The 15,032-nt window shown below is 36.8% G+C and overlaps 1 long non-coding RNA gene across 1 annotated transcript in view; it reads right to left on the bottom strand.

Moving 5' to 3' along the window:
• Positions 1–6,902: 6,902 nt before the first annotated feature.
• LOC121248715 overlaps positions 6,903–15,032 on the bottom strand; it is a 28,869-nt gene continuing 20,739 nt past the window's right edge. Inside the window, exons 3-4 of the long non-coding RNA XR_005937503.1 lie at positions 8,860–8,864; positions 6,903–7,058 (exon numbers count right to left, since the gene is read on the bottom strand). This is a non-coding gene — a long non-coding RNA (uncharacterized LOC121248715). The remainder of the gene's footprint in view (positions 7,059–8,859; positions 8,865–15,032) is intronic.

Genomic DNA, 15,032 nt, shown 5'->3' with positions numbered 1-15,032 from the left:
ACCTTGTGACGCCCCTAGATTCCATTTGGAATCAACGAAAATCTAAAGCGTCGGGACATACAACACAAGGTTACTTGCCCCTGTTCATGACATATAAGATGCAATATTCACAACGGATTTTTTTTTCTTGGGCAATACTATTCACCAAGCTGATAATATCCCAAATAATTAAAATATAATTTATGCATACTTGACAAAATAAACATCCATGATTACAGTACGAGTCCCAGAAAACTGTAATCTCAAAACATGGGAGACTAAACTCCCTAATTACATTACCAAAATACACTATTAAGCCAGATTGTCGAGTAACTTGCGTAACTCGATTAACGAGGTTAAAATACTGTCCAAAAACTTAACTATGGAAGTTGTAAGCGCCGCATCGCATCTGCGGCGTTTAGTCAACCTCCTTCAGTCTGCTAGTGTTCGCTCCCTGCTCTGATCATGACATATCGCCTATCATTAGGGGGATGGTAGTTGAGACTACCACGGTGATATTTGATTACAAATCTCAACAAATTAACAGTTAACTTCCATACATGTTAATGATGCATGCATAGCAGTAAAGACATGAATGCATAATCGAAGTCAATAACAAGCATAACATAACTTAACATAACTTGATATGAAATAATAAGCACAACGTGACTTGATATAACATGGCATGAGCTGACATAACTTGAACTGAAACTAAAACTTGGCTTGACGTGACATGAACTTAAAACATAACATGGACGCGAACTTATGGCTTGACATGAACTTAAACTTGAACATAACATAACATGAGACATGACTTGAACGTGAAATACATGAACTTGAAATCTTGTTCAATAGACTTAATTAATAAAGTGACCATACGGGTTCTACACAGGTCCCCTTGAGTCGTGTGTCCCTGCCGATTACCGCATCACAACACAAGTATCTACATTAGCTGTGAGTGCGTTAATACGTACTCCATAGTTGTTATGGTTTCACGTATTCTACGTGTCATAATCAATGTGTCTCATGTAGTATATGCTCCACAGTTTTTGTGGCCTCATACTTCATGCTCCACAGTTGTTGTGGTCCCATGAATTATTTATGTAAAATAAAATATGGCTCAATCGGCGTTAAGGCCTGGCGCGCTACGGTGACCAGCTAGTTAGGCCCCATTCATAACCTATTGATTGTATTTCGTCAACCCAGGAGATTTCATACCTAGTTAGACACTCCAGCGTGAATAAAGGAGTTCCACTAGGATATTACCCAATCCTAGCATTTAGGGTCATGATGACATGAATAATTTGACATGACTATTCTAGAATACACATACTGTATCTGAGACGAAATGTGACATGAATACAAAAGGACAGAAGTCCTGATGTAGTGTAACATGACATGAACGTAAGTTGACAGACATGACGTACTTGACAGAAAATATTTCGTAGCATAGCATAATATGTAATAGCCAATATTTCATATCATGACATAACAATATAACAGACAATATTTTGTAACATGGTATAACATGTAATAGTGAATAGTACGTGACATGACATACATGTAACATATGGCATATGTAACATGACATACTTGCAACAAATAGTACTATGTGACAAAATATATTATGTAACAGATAAGTATTTCATGACAATATACATCATGTATAAAAGATAAACATGTAATAACGTGGCATGACATGACATATAAGATAACATATAACATAATTGTAGTTCCTTTACCCATCACAGATACACAGTAAACTGCTAGTAAGTTAAGAGCTAACTTACCTAAGTCTTCGCGTTTTTAAGCAAAATCTCAAGCGCGATTACGAAGAAATGAAATTAGTGATTTCTAAAAGTTAGAACTTAATCACTAACAATTAAAAACGTGAAAAAGAGACGACTTAGAGTCAAATTACCATTTTACCATTTACATGTGAAAAATGACCATTTTACCTCTAACTTAAGGATTTAGCATCCTAACTCGAAAAATCACCAAAATTTACATTTCTCATGTAAATTTTATCCTAAACTCAAATATCAACTTAGAAAAATTTAACTCACTATAACCGAAACATCCATAGGCCATTTCTCTTGATTTTTATGGCAATTTCTTCCCACTTCAAAACTCATGATTAAAACAAAATTTTACAACAAAGATCTTTCTATCCTAAGTTTAAAAACATACTTAAAAGATCCTTTAAGAAAAATCTAATCATCAACACCCAACTTTTTGTAATGACCCAAACTTTCTAACAAAAAGGCAAACCATTGAATTACAAGTTTTGATCTTAATTAAAACATCTCCAAAAATTCCAAAAAATCAAATCTTACAACAAACATATTCATAACAGCATCCTAAGATCAGCCATGCTTTAAATCATCAAACAAAAGTCACCAAAAATCACAAAACAACACTTAGAGTTTTCTATTCTACACTTAGTCCAAAAATAGAAACTTTTCCTTAACTAGTTTTGATCAATCTCTTGATCCATGGTTTAAAATGATGAGATCTTCAAAGTAAAATATCACATGGTTTAAAAAATGTGTTCTAAAGAAGATCCAACCATCAAAATTAAAATCACATGGCTAAAAATCAATAAAACATGGATCTAACCTAAAATATCAAATTTTAGGTCTAACTGAAATCCTCTTGTATAGAAAAAATCATATCTTTGAAACTAATACTAAATATCTTCAAAAGAACATCCTAATATTCATATAAGAGGTTTAAGATCATTAAATAAAAATATCATAGCCATTGGAGTAAGATTAAACCACAAAATACTCAAATTTCTTAAAACAAAAACTGTTTTTTCACTTCCAATTTCTAAGTTTCTATACCTACGAAAATATTTCATCAAAAGCTTTAGTCATGCAACAAATCCTCAACTAACATTCATAAACACATGTTAACAACACTCCATAAAATTTTCGGACCAAGACATGTCCATTAATTTGGTCAAAAACTCCAAAATATAACACACTCTCCAATTTAACTCGCAAAATGACATTTACATGGTTAAAACCACTTTTGACCAACATTCATGAAGGAGTCATTGCGAGAAAATACTTAAAAATGGTTGAAATGTGCCAAGCAAAATGACTCAGAAAATTATTCGAGAGAGCTCTTTTGGGTTTCTTTCTAAGAGCGGGGTGAGGAAGTGATAAAATAAAGTGAAGTGTCTTGCCCAACTTTAGACATCTACAGGGGGGAGGTATGGGCTTGAATGACCTTTGATTGGAGGTGCCTATGTCACATAATTTGAAAAATAGTGAGAGGCAAGGCCTACCTGTTGCTGCCTTGTGATATGGAGGGTGATGAGATAGATTTCCCCTCTCACATCAAGGCACAATTGGATGCAGCCAAAGGCAGTGGATGGCCTGCCATGTGGGGGAGGAAAACTTTTCAAGAAGTTTTGCAAGGTGGCCAAATTCGTGGGCCTTGGTGGGCCTCATCCAAGTGGGTTTCAATTTGGGGTTTGGGATGTTATTAAGCCCAAATCTGATTTTTCTTGACCCAATCAAAATTCCAAGGTTTAAAGGGTTGGCTCATGATGTCATAATATTAATTTGAGGAATTAATAGCCTGTGGAAGTGATTTAATTAAGTAATTAAACACAATGCTAGAAATTGGATAAAAAAGGGCTTGTAGGCCAACTTTAGAGTTTGGAGAAACTGTTTAGGGTTTCAGTTTTCAGCCAAACTTTTGAGATTTCAATTGGATTCCAAACATTTAGGGTTTTACTAGGGTTGAAACCCTCTTTGGTCTGACACAATTTGGTTGATCAAATGGAAAACATGGTTTTGCTTATGTGACATGCTCTCACACCTTGATTCCTTCACAAACTACCTCATTTTTTCTCTTTGTGTTAAGTGTCCAATACTATTCACTAAATGTGGCTAAGATCTTGCCAAGTGTCTAAATAAAACTTCTCTAACCTAATTTGGACAATCCAAACTGTGATTTTGAAAACACTGCACTAGATGCTACTATAGAGGTTACTATTTATTCCGGGAAAGTGAAATATAAATTTTGCACTGTAAAATCCTAAATATGCATACAAACTTAACTGTGCAATTCGTTTTCAAACAAGCATTTCGTCTAAAAACTTAAAATAAGATTATTGAGCCATAAAATCCTAAATAATTAACTGAGTCTAATGGTGCAGACCAAAACTCAATCTGACTCTTCTAACTACATTAAATAAATAAAAAATTACACTTCTGGTACCATAGTGAGTGATAACTCTAGCTATGCTGATAAACTTTAAAACCTAAGTGATTGGTCGAATCGTGAAAACTTACGGTATTTTCACGAGATTCCTAAACCCTATAGAAACTCTACCATTGAATTTCTAGTGGATTGTTACACATATGATCATGTCATTCCACATCATGTTCAGATTTAGAAATTATAATTATGTACGTATTATGTCATGCATCTCACGTCGCATAAGATAATGTTTAATTTGATGGCCATTTAGATGGATGGTACCAATGTAGTTTCAAAGTGAATGTTAATTATGATAAATCTATTATGCATAGCACAAATATCAGCATGAATAGTCATGAATTTTAAGCTCTCAGCATGAAATTTTTTATGAAAAATCCTATATTTCTTATGTTTACGTTGTGATGGATGATGAATACGAGCAAACATGCCAGGATTAGAAGGAGCAGAAGAAGTAATTGTTTTAATTTCAAACTTCCTAAAATAAAATTTTCTATTATGATAAAGATTTTATTTAGTTTATTCATTTAAAATTTTTGGAAGATATTTAGGGCTTGCTTGGATGTTAGAATGCACTCAATTGAGCTGAATTTGGTTCACATTTAAACCACTTCTAACATCTAAACATAGAGTTTGCATCCGTAAAGCACTCAGCTGAGTTTACACTGTTGCGATGTATCCCATCCCTGACATTGCAGGATTTCTGACTTCTCTACTTTTTGCAAAATTAATTACTTTTCGTTATAACTCCTCGCTCTCTCTCCCCCTCTCTCTTTCCCATCATTCTTCTTCCCCCAACCCGTTTGTAACCAAGCCCAAAATTCCATTTCCATCACCGTGCCATCTTGAATGCTAACAGAGGCATCTTCACCGTACCCACTGAAATTGGCATCGCAATCGGCACCCAATTAAACCACTCTTCGCAATCGGAGCCAATTTCTGACTTCGATCATCCCCCACAGTCGAGTGCTTTGATTTGAGGGCCATACTGTCTGTTACTGCTGGTGTTTTGTGTCAAGGAAAACACTTTCGATCGTCAACCCCTCCATCGTCTGCAACCCTCGAACTCCAACAGTGCCTGAAGTTTTTACAGAGTAATTGTCGTCTGAACCGCTGCAGCCCTCTGGCTTCTGCAATCGACGTGCTAAATATATAGTAGGTATCTAAGTAAGTCTAATTTGGTCAAACTGATCTCTGCCCATCTGCATGCAACTTTATTTCCAATCTCTCAACTCATAGGTGCTAGTATAAACCTGCATCTCCTCTACAGGTCTAGACTGTGGTGCCCCTATTTGTTTCTTTTGTATTGAATATCCTATATAATTCCACCATGCCGAAATCAAGATGCCCTACTGTAACATCCCATTCCTGCAGGATAGAGATGTTACTAACATTTATAACATAATGCCCGGTAAAAAGATTCATATCCTGAAATACCTCATTTATTGAAAAGCATTACAATGTTAAAACTGAATTGAACACAATTGTCTCGAAAACTGAAGGTAAAGTAAAAGAATATAAACTAACCCTATGAACCTGCATCTATAAACCTGCATCTCCTCTACAGGTCTAGACTGTGGTGCCCCTATTTGTTTCTTTTGTATTGAATATCCTATATAATTCCACCATGCCGAAATCAAGATGCCCTATTGTAACACCCCATTTCTGCAGGATAGAGATGTTACTAACATTTATAACATAATGCCCGGTAAAAAGATTCATATCCTGAAATACCTCATTTATTGAAAAGCATTACAATGTTAAAACTGAATTGAACACAATTGTCTCGAAAACTGAAGGTAAAGTAAAAGAATATAAACTAACCCTATGAATGACATAAAAGAGATCTAATTCTTGTGTGAATATCACTTATTCCTTCCTAATTCTTTGTACTAAATCTACTCCTGACCATCCAGCTCTGCGTCATCATAATCACCATCTATGAGAATTAAACATAGAAGAAAACAAGAAGACAAACAAAAATGAGTCGAATACTCAATAAGTAGCACATCATACTGTAAAATATAATTTAGCCTAGCATGGACTTAATTTCTGAAGACTCTTCACAACATACTTACAGCATCACAGATTCACAATCATACACGTAACATAACTTTCTGAGAACTTTACATTCATACATATATCGTCACAGATTCACATATCATATATATATATATATATTCATCGTTAACATGAATGGAAGCATACATAATCATGGCAAATGTGTAACATGAATGCGTGATAACCTGTTTATCTTGTCTTAACATGGAGTGAAACACACTTGAGTCTGTGTTTCACCTAACTTGCATTACATGGAGTGAAACACGCTTGAGTTCATGTTTAACTTGTATAACATGGAATGAAACACGCTTGGGTCTGTGTTTCACTTAACTTGCATAACATGAAGTGAAACATGCTTGAGTCCATGTTTCACTTAATTGGACTAGTCAATGATACAATTGGAGCCTCATTGGAACCCTATAAAGAGTAAGAACTTCTCCTTCCCAAGCAATGTGGGGTTCCATACATCACCTACCCTTATCCATATCATATGGGGTATCACAATCTAACCCCCTTAAATTCCTGGCGTCCTCGTCGGGCCTGTCCATTGTAGGTGACACAACTCAAGTCCCACATTTCTGGTTGGGATAGGCTCTGATACCATTTGTAATGCCCCAATGGAAGGCCCAAACCACATGGCCTATACTCCAAAAAGACTAGTCAATGATACAATTGGAACCTCATTGGAACATTATAAAGAGCAAGAACTTCTCATTCTCAAGCAATGTGGGATCTCATACACCACCTACCTTTATCCATAACATATGGGGGTATCACACCCACTAGCATCTTACTATGGAAGCAGAGCTCCTCCACAGTCAAGCTTCACGACTGAAGGCTTACCATTAAGAGATCACCAATCAAAGCTCCAAGGACGCGCTCTTACCGGGTAAGCAACGATCTCAACTTCTTGTTCTCATTTCACCATACATGCATTTCATAAGAATTTTGTCAAACATGTGGAGTGCATTTCGAGTCACTGCCCCCTTTTTAATTGCTAATCAAATTTTGAGTTGTTAACTATGTAAAGTGTGTTGGCTTGTGTTTAATGAAAGTGCTCTTACTATGTTGGCTTGATTATTAGAGGCATTCTACTTTAACCTTTGGGACTCGGTGACTGACCATAAACAGGCACCAAGATTCCCACACTCCATTATAGAAAAAAGCGTTATTTTAAACTCTGGGAGAGAGATATTCACTAAAACCATGTAGCTTTGGCAGACAAACAACCAATTAAAAGGGGCTTTATGCTGATATAAATGCCTTTGTCAGCTCCACCTCTAAATGATGGGCAAGTTGGGGCTTAGGAGTTGGTGTGAGTGAAGGGAAAAAATGGTAACATAAACTGCTGTAAAAGATTTGAGTTGTGGTGACAAGAATGGTTGTATGTATGCATGTATTTCCTAGAATTAAAAAGAACAAAAAGGTAAGATTGACAAGTGGAATGTGAATGAGACGACACACCAAGCAGAGGCCATGTTGCTGAAAAAATTTCCCTCACTTCATTTTCATAAGCTGAATGATCATTTCATGCTTCATGCCTAATTTAGCTTTACAACAATGCTTGGCCTGTCTTCAAGTGCATGCTCTTCCATCTTCACCATTGAATTATGGGTCAACAACATCAACCTTTTTTTTTCCCCCCCTCAATTGTTGTCATTATGTTTGCCAAACTGTTCTTAAAAAAAAATCTTATATTCTCAACCACCCTTTTAAAAAGTTCTTTTTGTGGGTATAAAACTTGGGTGATGAGTTCAGGTGCGTGAAGAGGTAATAACTAGATGTCTTATCACCATTTTAAAATTTGAATATGTGCTTTCTTGGGTTTCAACATTCGTGAAACACATATATCTAGTTTCATGTTAGTTCTGGAAACCCTTTGTGAATTTAAGGGGGTATATTATGGGCAACATCTATGGGAGGATGATGCCACATAATGTAACATCCAGACTCCAAAAGTGTAATTTTAATTATTATCACTATTACTAAATTTAAGATCTGTTTTAAAATAATGATTTTATTAGAATGGGTGAGTTTCTTCCACTGTCTTCACCCATAAGCCTCAGTGTTTATCTCCTAGTTGAATAAGTTTCCAATGGGAAGCCAAACTCCCAACTCCAAACTCTATCCAATCTCCTTATGATCCATGATACCCCTTCTCCTTGTCTATAAAACCCACCCCAACACCTCCAGAAATAAATACAAGAAACCTTATACACATAGCCACCGTAGCAGCTTCTACAAACCGAGAACCCACCTCCCTCAACCAAGTCAGCCACCTCATTGAAAACTATAATAGAAGCTGCCGACGGTGAGCTTTTCCCCCACCTCGATGTACGTCGTTGCCGTTTGAGCCCAACCCGTCGATTTCTCTCTCCCTCTTTATCGGTAGTGACTCTTTGGCCGTGTGCTTGTGCTGCTGTCGCCAACCACGTCGAGGGATTTCGGAGTACCACTCTCAGAGCCAGAAATCACTGACCAGCCCAACCCAAGTAAACCAACTTCCTTCCGGTAAGTCCTCGACGGGATCCCTCTCTCCCTGTGATTTTCAGTTCTTAGCTTAGCAGATCCTCTCTCTCTAACTCTCTCTTCCTCTCTTGGTGTTGCACCACCATAAGGACCTCCCAGTAGTGCCACCGAAAACACCCAGCCACCCAGAGCTGTCATCGCAGCTGATCTTCCTCTCGGTGAGTATTGCATGACACCTCCCCTCTCACAAACATCTCTCAGACTGTGTATTTTGCCCTTGATATTAAAGTGGGCCATGGGCCTTAAGCCCATTCAGCCAGAAGCCTTATAAAATGCTACTCTTCCATAAAAGGCTTTTATCCTTGAAATTAGAGTGGGCCTTGGGCCTTAAGCCCATTTGGCTAGTGCTTCCTTGAGTTGATATTGGGCTTATTTTTTTAAATGAACGTGTTGGGCTTATTTTAGAAACTATAATAATTTAGTGGGTTAATTTTGGGTTGACAGAAACTGTTTTATTGTTTTAAAGTGGGTTGTTGGTGCTTTACAAAGAACAATGGCTTAGTGATTTTAATTCGACTATTTCCTTTAATAGGAGCTGGGCTGGAATTTAAGCTAGCCCAAAGTTTTTATATGAATAATTATGAACCCAAAGACACGATTTTTATAAAAAAAGTATTTAAGGGATTTTAAAGAATATTTTTAAAGTATATTATGGAGCCTATTATTTTAGTTAAATTCCATTAAACGTATTTAATTACGTTGAGTATTATGACACGTTTTGCTAGGAAATTAGTAACATCTAGTACCACGTATAGGTAATGCGCTATAGGTTGGAAATCATGAAGCAACACTAAGAGGTAAATAGTATGATCATATAAATGCATGAGTACTGTGAATATTATTGTTATGTATGAAAATATGATGTGCTTATTATGGTTATCTACGCTACGCTAAGAGATAAGTTAAGGTTAGATTTCCTTTCACGATCTTTGATGAAATATGAGATTATGCTCGAATGAATGAATTTGTTGTTTGATTGATTGAATGTTACTAAAATCATATGGAAGCCATGGGATGCTCACGTAGTAATTCAAGTCAAGTATGCCATGCAATAGAATAGCCAGATTATGCAAGCCATGTCCATGTAATACTTAGATTATGTATGCCATGTTATGTAGTACGTAGATCATGTATGCAATGTTCATGTAGTACTCAGATCATGTATGCCATGGAATTTCATAGAATGTTCAGATCAGGTTATGTCATGTCATGTTATGATATGTCATGTTATGCTATACCATGTACAAGAATATGCCATGTTATGTCATGTCATGTAATGCTAGACCATGTACAAGAATATGCCATGTTATGCCATGTCATGTACAAGAATGTGCCATGTTATGCTATGCCATGTACAAGAATGTGCTATGTTATGCTATGCCATCTACAAGAATATGCCATGTTAGAAATGTTCATGAAGCCTAATAAATTCTCATGCATTAAGAAAGATAAGAAGTTTTAACACAGTGCCACGGACTCAAGTGTAATATCCCGTATTTTTAGTGTATTTTTTTTAGTGAAGGTTTATTTTAATTAATTTAAATATTATTTTTCTTGTTTTAAAATTTATCGGATTTCTCGTTGGATTTATTTTATAATTCTTAAGTTGTGAAATTTACTTTGATCTGCTTTCTTGAAATTAATTAGTATTTGCATTTAAATTACTCTTTGCTTTAATGTATAATTTTATGGTTGCACTATAATTAGTATTATTTTATTTGTCCAATTTTATTTTCCCACGCACGTCACTACCATGCACGTCTTTCCCTTTTCAATCTTTAGGGTTCACTTATCACCCATATAAGATACACTCATCTTATACCATTGAAAACTGCCCTATATTGCTGCAACTAGCCGCAAGAAGCACCCAGCCCTCCTAGTTCGACGCCAACCTCCTTTTCCACGTAAAAACCGACGCCCATCCTTCTACCGTAGGCGGCCATCACCTAGGCTCAATACCTCACAGTGCGCCATCACCTCCTTCACGGCCTCAACCGCAGCAACAGGCCATTACCGTGAGAACGTCCCGCTCTTATGTGAAGATCAGCAACCATTGACAGCCCAACTCCAAGGAAGCAAGACCCTCCGTTGCACCACGTCTAGCCACCATCGCCTGCCCACTGCCCCCACCTTGCACTTCTGCAGTGCACCACCCACAACCAGCAGAGGAAGATCATCAGCACGGGTAGCATCACGTGAGACACTGAGCACGCGGATCGCATGGCAAGAGACTCACCCACGCACGGCCAAAAGCCAGCCTACACCGTTACGATTTTACCCAACCATCTCATGGAAAACGCCGCTTCTCAAGGAAGTCAAGTCGCCGCATGCTCCTCCTCAACGCTGCCATATGCCACCACCGTGACCCAGCCGTGAACCCACCAGTGTAGCCACCGATAGCCTTTCTGCAAAACCTCTATTCCTCATTCCCGAAACAGAGGATGTGTTTCCTCCTACTTTGAGCCACTACAACCATCCCCACCAAGAGCTCCTTCACGTTGCCGCCCCACAGAAATCGCCGACAAAGACTTCTGTCACCCTAGGTCTGCCTCAGGCCTCGCTGCCTCACGAAAATCTCCCTCTCTGTTTCTCTCTCGTGCACCTCTCACTCTCCATTCTCTCTTTCTCGCTCATCACTCTCCTTCTCTCTCACCGTGCACAGCTCGCCAGAGTTTCCACCCCAGCCGCCGTGCCCAGTCGCTTCCCGCCGCTCAAAACTTCTCTCGGTAGGTTCTCCGTTATTGTCCAACCGCGCGACGTTGCTTTGTTTCTAGTATGATTTTAATTGTTCCTGTAAACTTTCGTAGGATTAGGAAATATTTTGATTGATAATTACAGTTTTTCCCCTTAGTATGATACAGTTGTCTGATATGTGGTTTCGTGGTTTTATTTTTAATGGGTTTATGTTTTAATGATTGGGCTTGGATTTTAGTATACATAAAGAAAAAAATGATTATATTGTTAATTTGAACTATTTAGTTTTCAACTGAACTCATTTTCTTTAAGTTGGCCTTATTTTATGGGATTTTTAAGTAGCCATAGTATTCTATTAATCTATAATACGTTATGGGTACTTCAGTATTTTAAAAACACCAGTATTCTTTTATCATAATATTTGTTTGATTACTCTCTTCGATATGGATTCGTTTAAGTGGATACTGATGAAATTAGAAAGTGATGATATTTAGAGTTAAGAGAATTTTAAGTATTGAGGAATTAAAATAGGTACTTCAGGTGTAATATGAGATTTATTTGTTCACTGGAGATTTATTTAAGTTACATGAATTTTTATAGGTGACGAGTGACAATTGTTCAGTACTATTGTGGAGAATTTCTGAATAAGCTAAGAAGTCTAGGTAAGCAGGGTTCATATGCTAAACTTTGCATAAAATAAAATGAACTGAGGTCCTTTTTGAAAAATAAGCATGTTTTATTATGAAAGGAAATCTGAAAACAACCTCAGATATTTGTTCTGCATTACTCATGAGATTCTATTTAAGAAGAAAGTATTTTCTGTCGTGACTGGTGTAGACATGAGTTTATTTTTGACATTCTGTTTTTGAACTTTGAAAAGAGAGCGAATATGAAATTTTGTGCATAAATTATGTTGTGATATGATTTTGTTCTACTCTGAAGATTTTCTGTACTTTGATATGATCTGATGTGATTTCTTAAAAACCTTTGGCATGACCTTCTGATTCTGTTTTTGATATGGTGATTATGATTCTGTTTTGCTCTGATGTCTGGCCCTGTCACGGGATACAATAGTGACCTCTGGCCCGCCATGGGATATAATAGTGGTTTTCTGTTTTGAGTGCAATTGCTTTGTTAACATAGTGATTTATGTTCTGCTTGGCTTTCAGCAGGATGCACAACCCTACCACGGGGGTTAAACATAGTTTCTGTTCTGATATGATGCTCTGATATGATATGATAAGATGAAGATGTTCAGTCATATTGTGCCAAAGAAGTCTTTGAATATGAAAAGTTGGTTTCTGAATATAAAATGTTTGAAAAGTCGCTCTGATTTTCTGATAATGTGTATTTTTGAGATTTGCATATTGATACTGAAATGTTTTGTTCCTGCATTCTGAACTCTGTGAAAATGCTCGTGTTTACACACTAGTATATATCCTCTGCTTACTGAGTTGTTGATAACTCACCCCTTATCTTCATATATTTTTCAAATGATTTTGAATAGTTTAGCTAAGGATTTAGAGTATGGAGCATCGGCGAGATGATTATTTAAGCATAGTGGATTACTTATAGAAGATTTATGAGAATCAGCAGATTTTATTAAGAGATTTTTGTAGTATTTTGATGATTTTATATTTTTGGAGTCTGTAAATGTATTGAGGAATTGTGAGTTTTAAGTTACAGGGAGTAACTCTTCGATCCCTCCGGGAACGGGGCGTTACATCAAGCGTGGTGAAACACGGACTCAAGCGCGTTTTACTCCAAGATAAGTGAAACATAGACTCAAGCGTGTTTCACTGCATATAATGCCAGTTAATTGAAACACGGACTCAAGCGTGTTTCACTCCAAGTTAAGCCAAGATAAATAAGTTATTATGCATTCGCGTTACATGTGTACCATGATTATGTATGCTTCCGCTCATGTTAATGATGAATACGTATGCTATATGAATCTATGACGATATATGTATGTAAAGTTTTTTCAGAAAGTTATGTTACGTGTATGATTGTAAATCTGTGATGCTGTATGTATGTTATGAAGAGTCTTCAGAAATTAAGTCCATGCTAGGCCAAATTATATTTTACAATATGATGTGCTACTTACTGAGTATTCGACTCATTTTTGTTTGTCTTCCTGTTTTCATCCATGTTTAATTCTCACAGATGGTGATTATGATGATGCAGAGCTGGATGGCCAAGAGTAGATTTAGTACAGAGAATAGGAAGGAATAAGTGATATTCACACAAGAATTAGATTTCTTTTATGTCATTCGTAGGATTAGTTTATGTTCTTTTACTTTACGTTTAGTTTTTGAAACAATCATGTTCAATTCAGTTTTAATATTTTGATGCTTTTCAATAAATGAGGTATTTCAGGATATGAATTTCTTTACCAGGCATTATGTTATGGATGTTAGTAACATCTCTATCCTACAGAAATGGGGTGTTACACATAACCTTTTCCCATAAAGTTCTGTATGCCAGCACCCTAGGCTAGTATTGATATCTAACAACCATGGATAGCAACAACATGAAATATATGATGAATGGGTAATTATGTAACAAAAGTCTATGTATTATGATAATTGCATGTCATGTGATTTTGTTATGTGAATGCTTTTCAGTATGGAATATGTAATGAAGCCCAAGTAGTTCGGCCATGTTGAAGGAAGAAATTGAAGTCTGAAATAAAGGCGAAACTGAGCGTTTTGGAGTAGTTTCTAAAGGCAGAAAACGTGGGATTTTAGCTTTTGTTCTAGAAGGCCATTTTGTTATTTTTATGTGATTAGTTTACCATTTTACCCTTTGTATTCAATTTTAGAATTCCAGGTGTAAGCATCTAAGTGGGGAAGTTTGTTACTTCTCTGTAAGGGAATATAGTGGGGGGGTGAGTTTTCATTATGTTTTTACTAAATATTGTCTGAAGCTTTCTCTTAGATATGGAGGTTAGGTATACCTCAAATATACTTGTTATCAATATATCCTTCCTTTACAAATTTCCCTTGTTCAATCATTCTTCATTTACTATTACCGTCCATTAAAATCGGTACATTACAAGCAGTACATTACAATTGGTATCAGTAGCACCAGTCCTCTCTACTTAGACAAATGGCTGACAATACTCGATCCAAAAATCAAGAAGTCCTACAGAGGCAGGAGGCTCAGAAGAACGTATGCTATAACAAGAGGAGAGAATGCATTCTATGCGTGCTGATATTGCTCAACTCACAAAATTGGTGAAAACCTTGGTGACCAACCAAACAGCACAGGTGGTCCACCGTGACCCCAATGGGCAGCATGACAAGGATTTCTAGGATTTCAGGCATAAAGGCCATCGAGGTGTGAAGTTGGACTTTCCCTACTCAATGGCACAAATCCAGCAGGTTGGATTTTCAAAGCCTCCCATTATTTTGACTATAACCAAACACCACCTGCACAGAAACTATTAATGGCATCATATTACATGGAGGGGGTGCCCTCATATGGTACCAAGATGCAGTTGAAATGGGTTAGTTTAATACTTGGGATAT

This window comes from Juglans microcarpa x Juglans regia, chromosome 2D (assembly GCF_004785595.1).
Source record: "Juglans microcarpa x Juglans regia isolate MS1-56 chromosome 2D, Jm3101_v1.0, whole genome shotgun sequence".
Lineage (NCBI taxonomy): Eukaryota > Viridiplantae > Streptophyta > Magnoliopsida > Fagales > Juglandaceae > Juglans > Juglans microcarpa x Juglans regia.
Note: the sequence above shows the minus strand (reverse complement) of the source record. Positions and strands in the feature narration are given on the sequence as shown.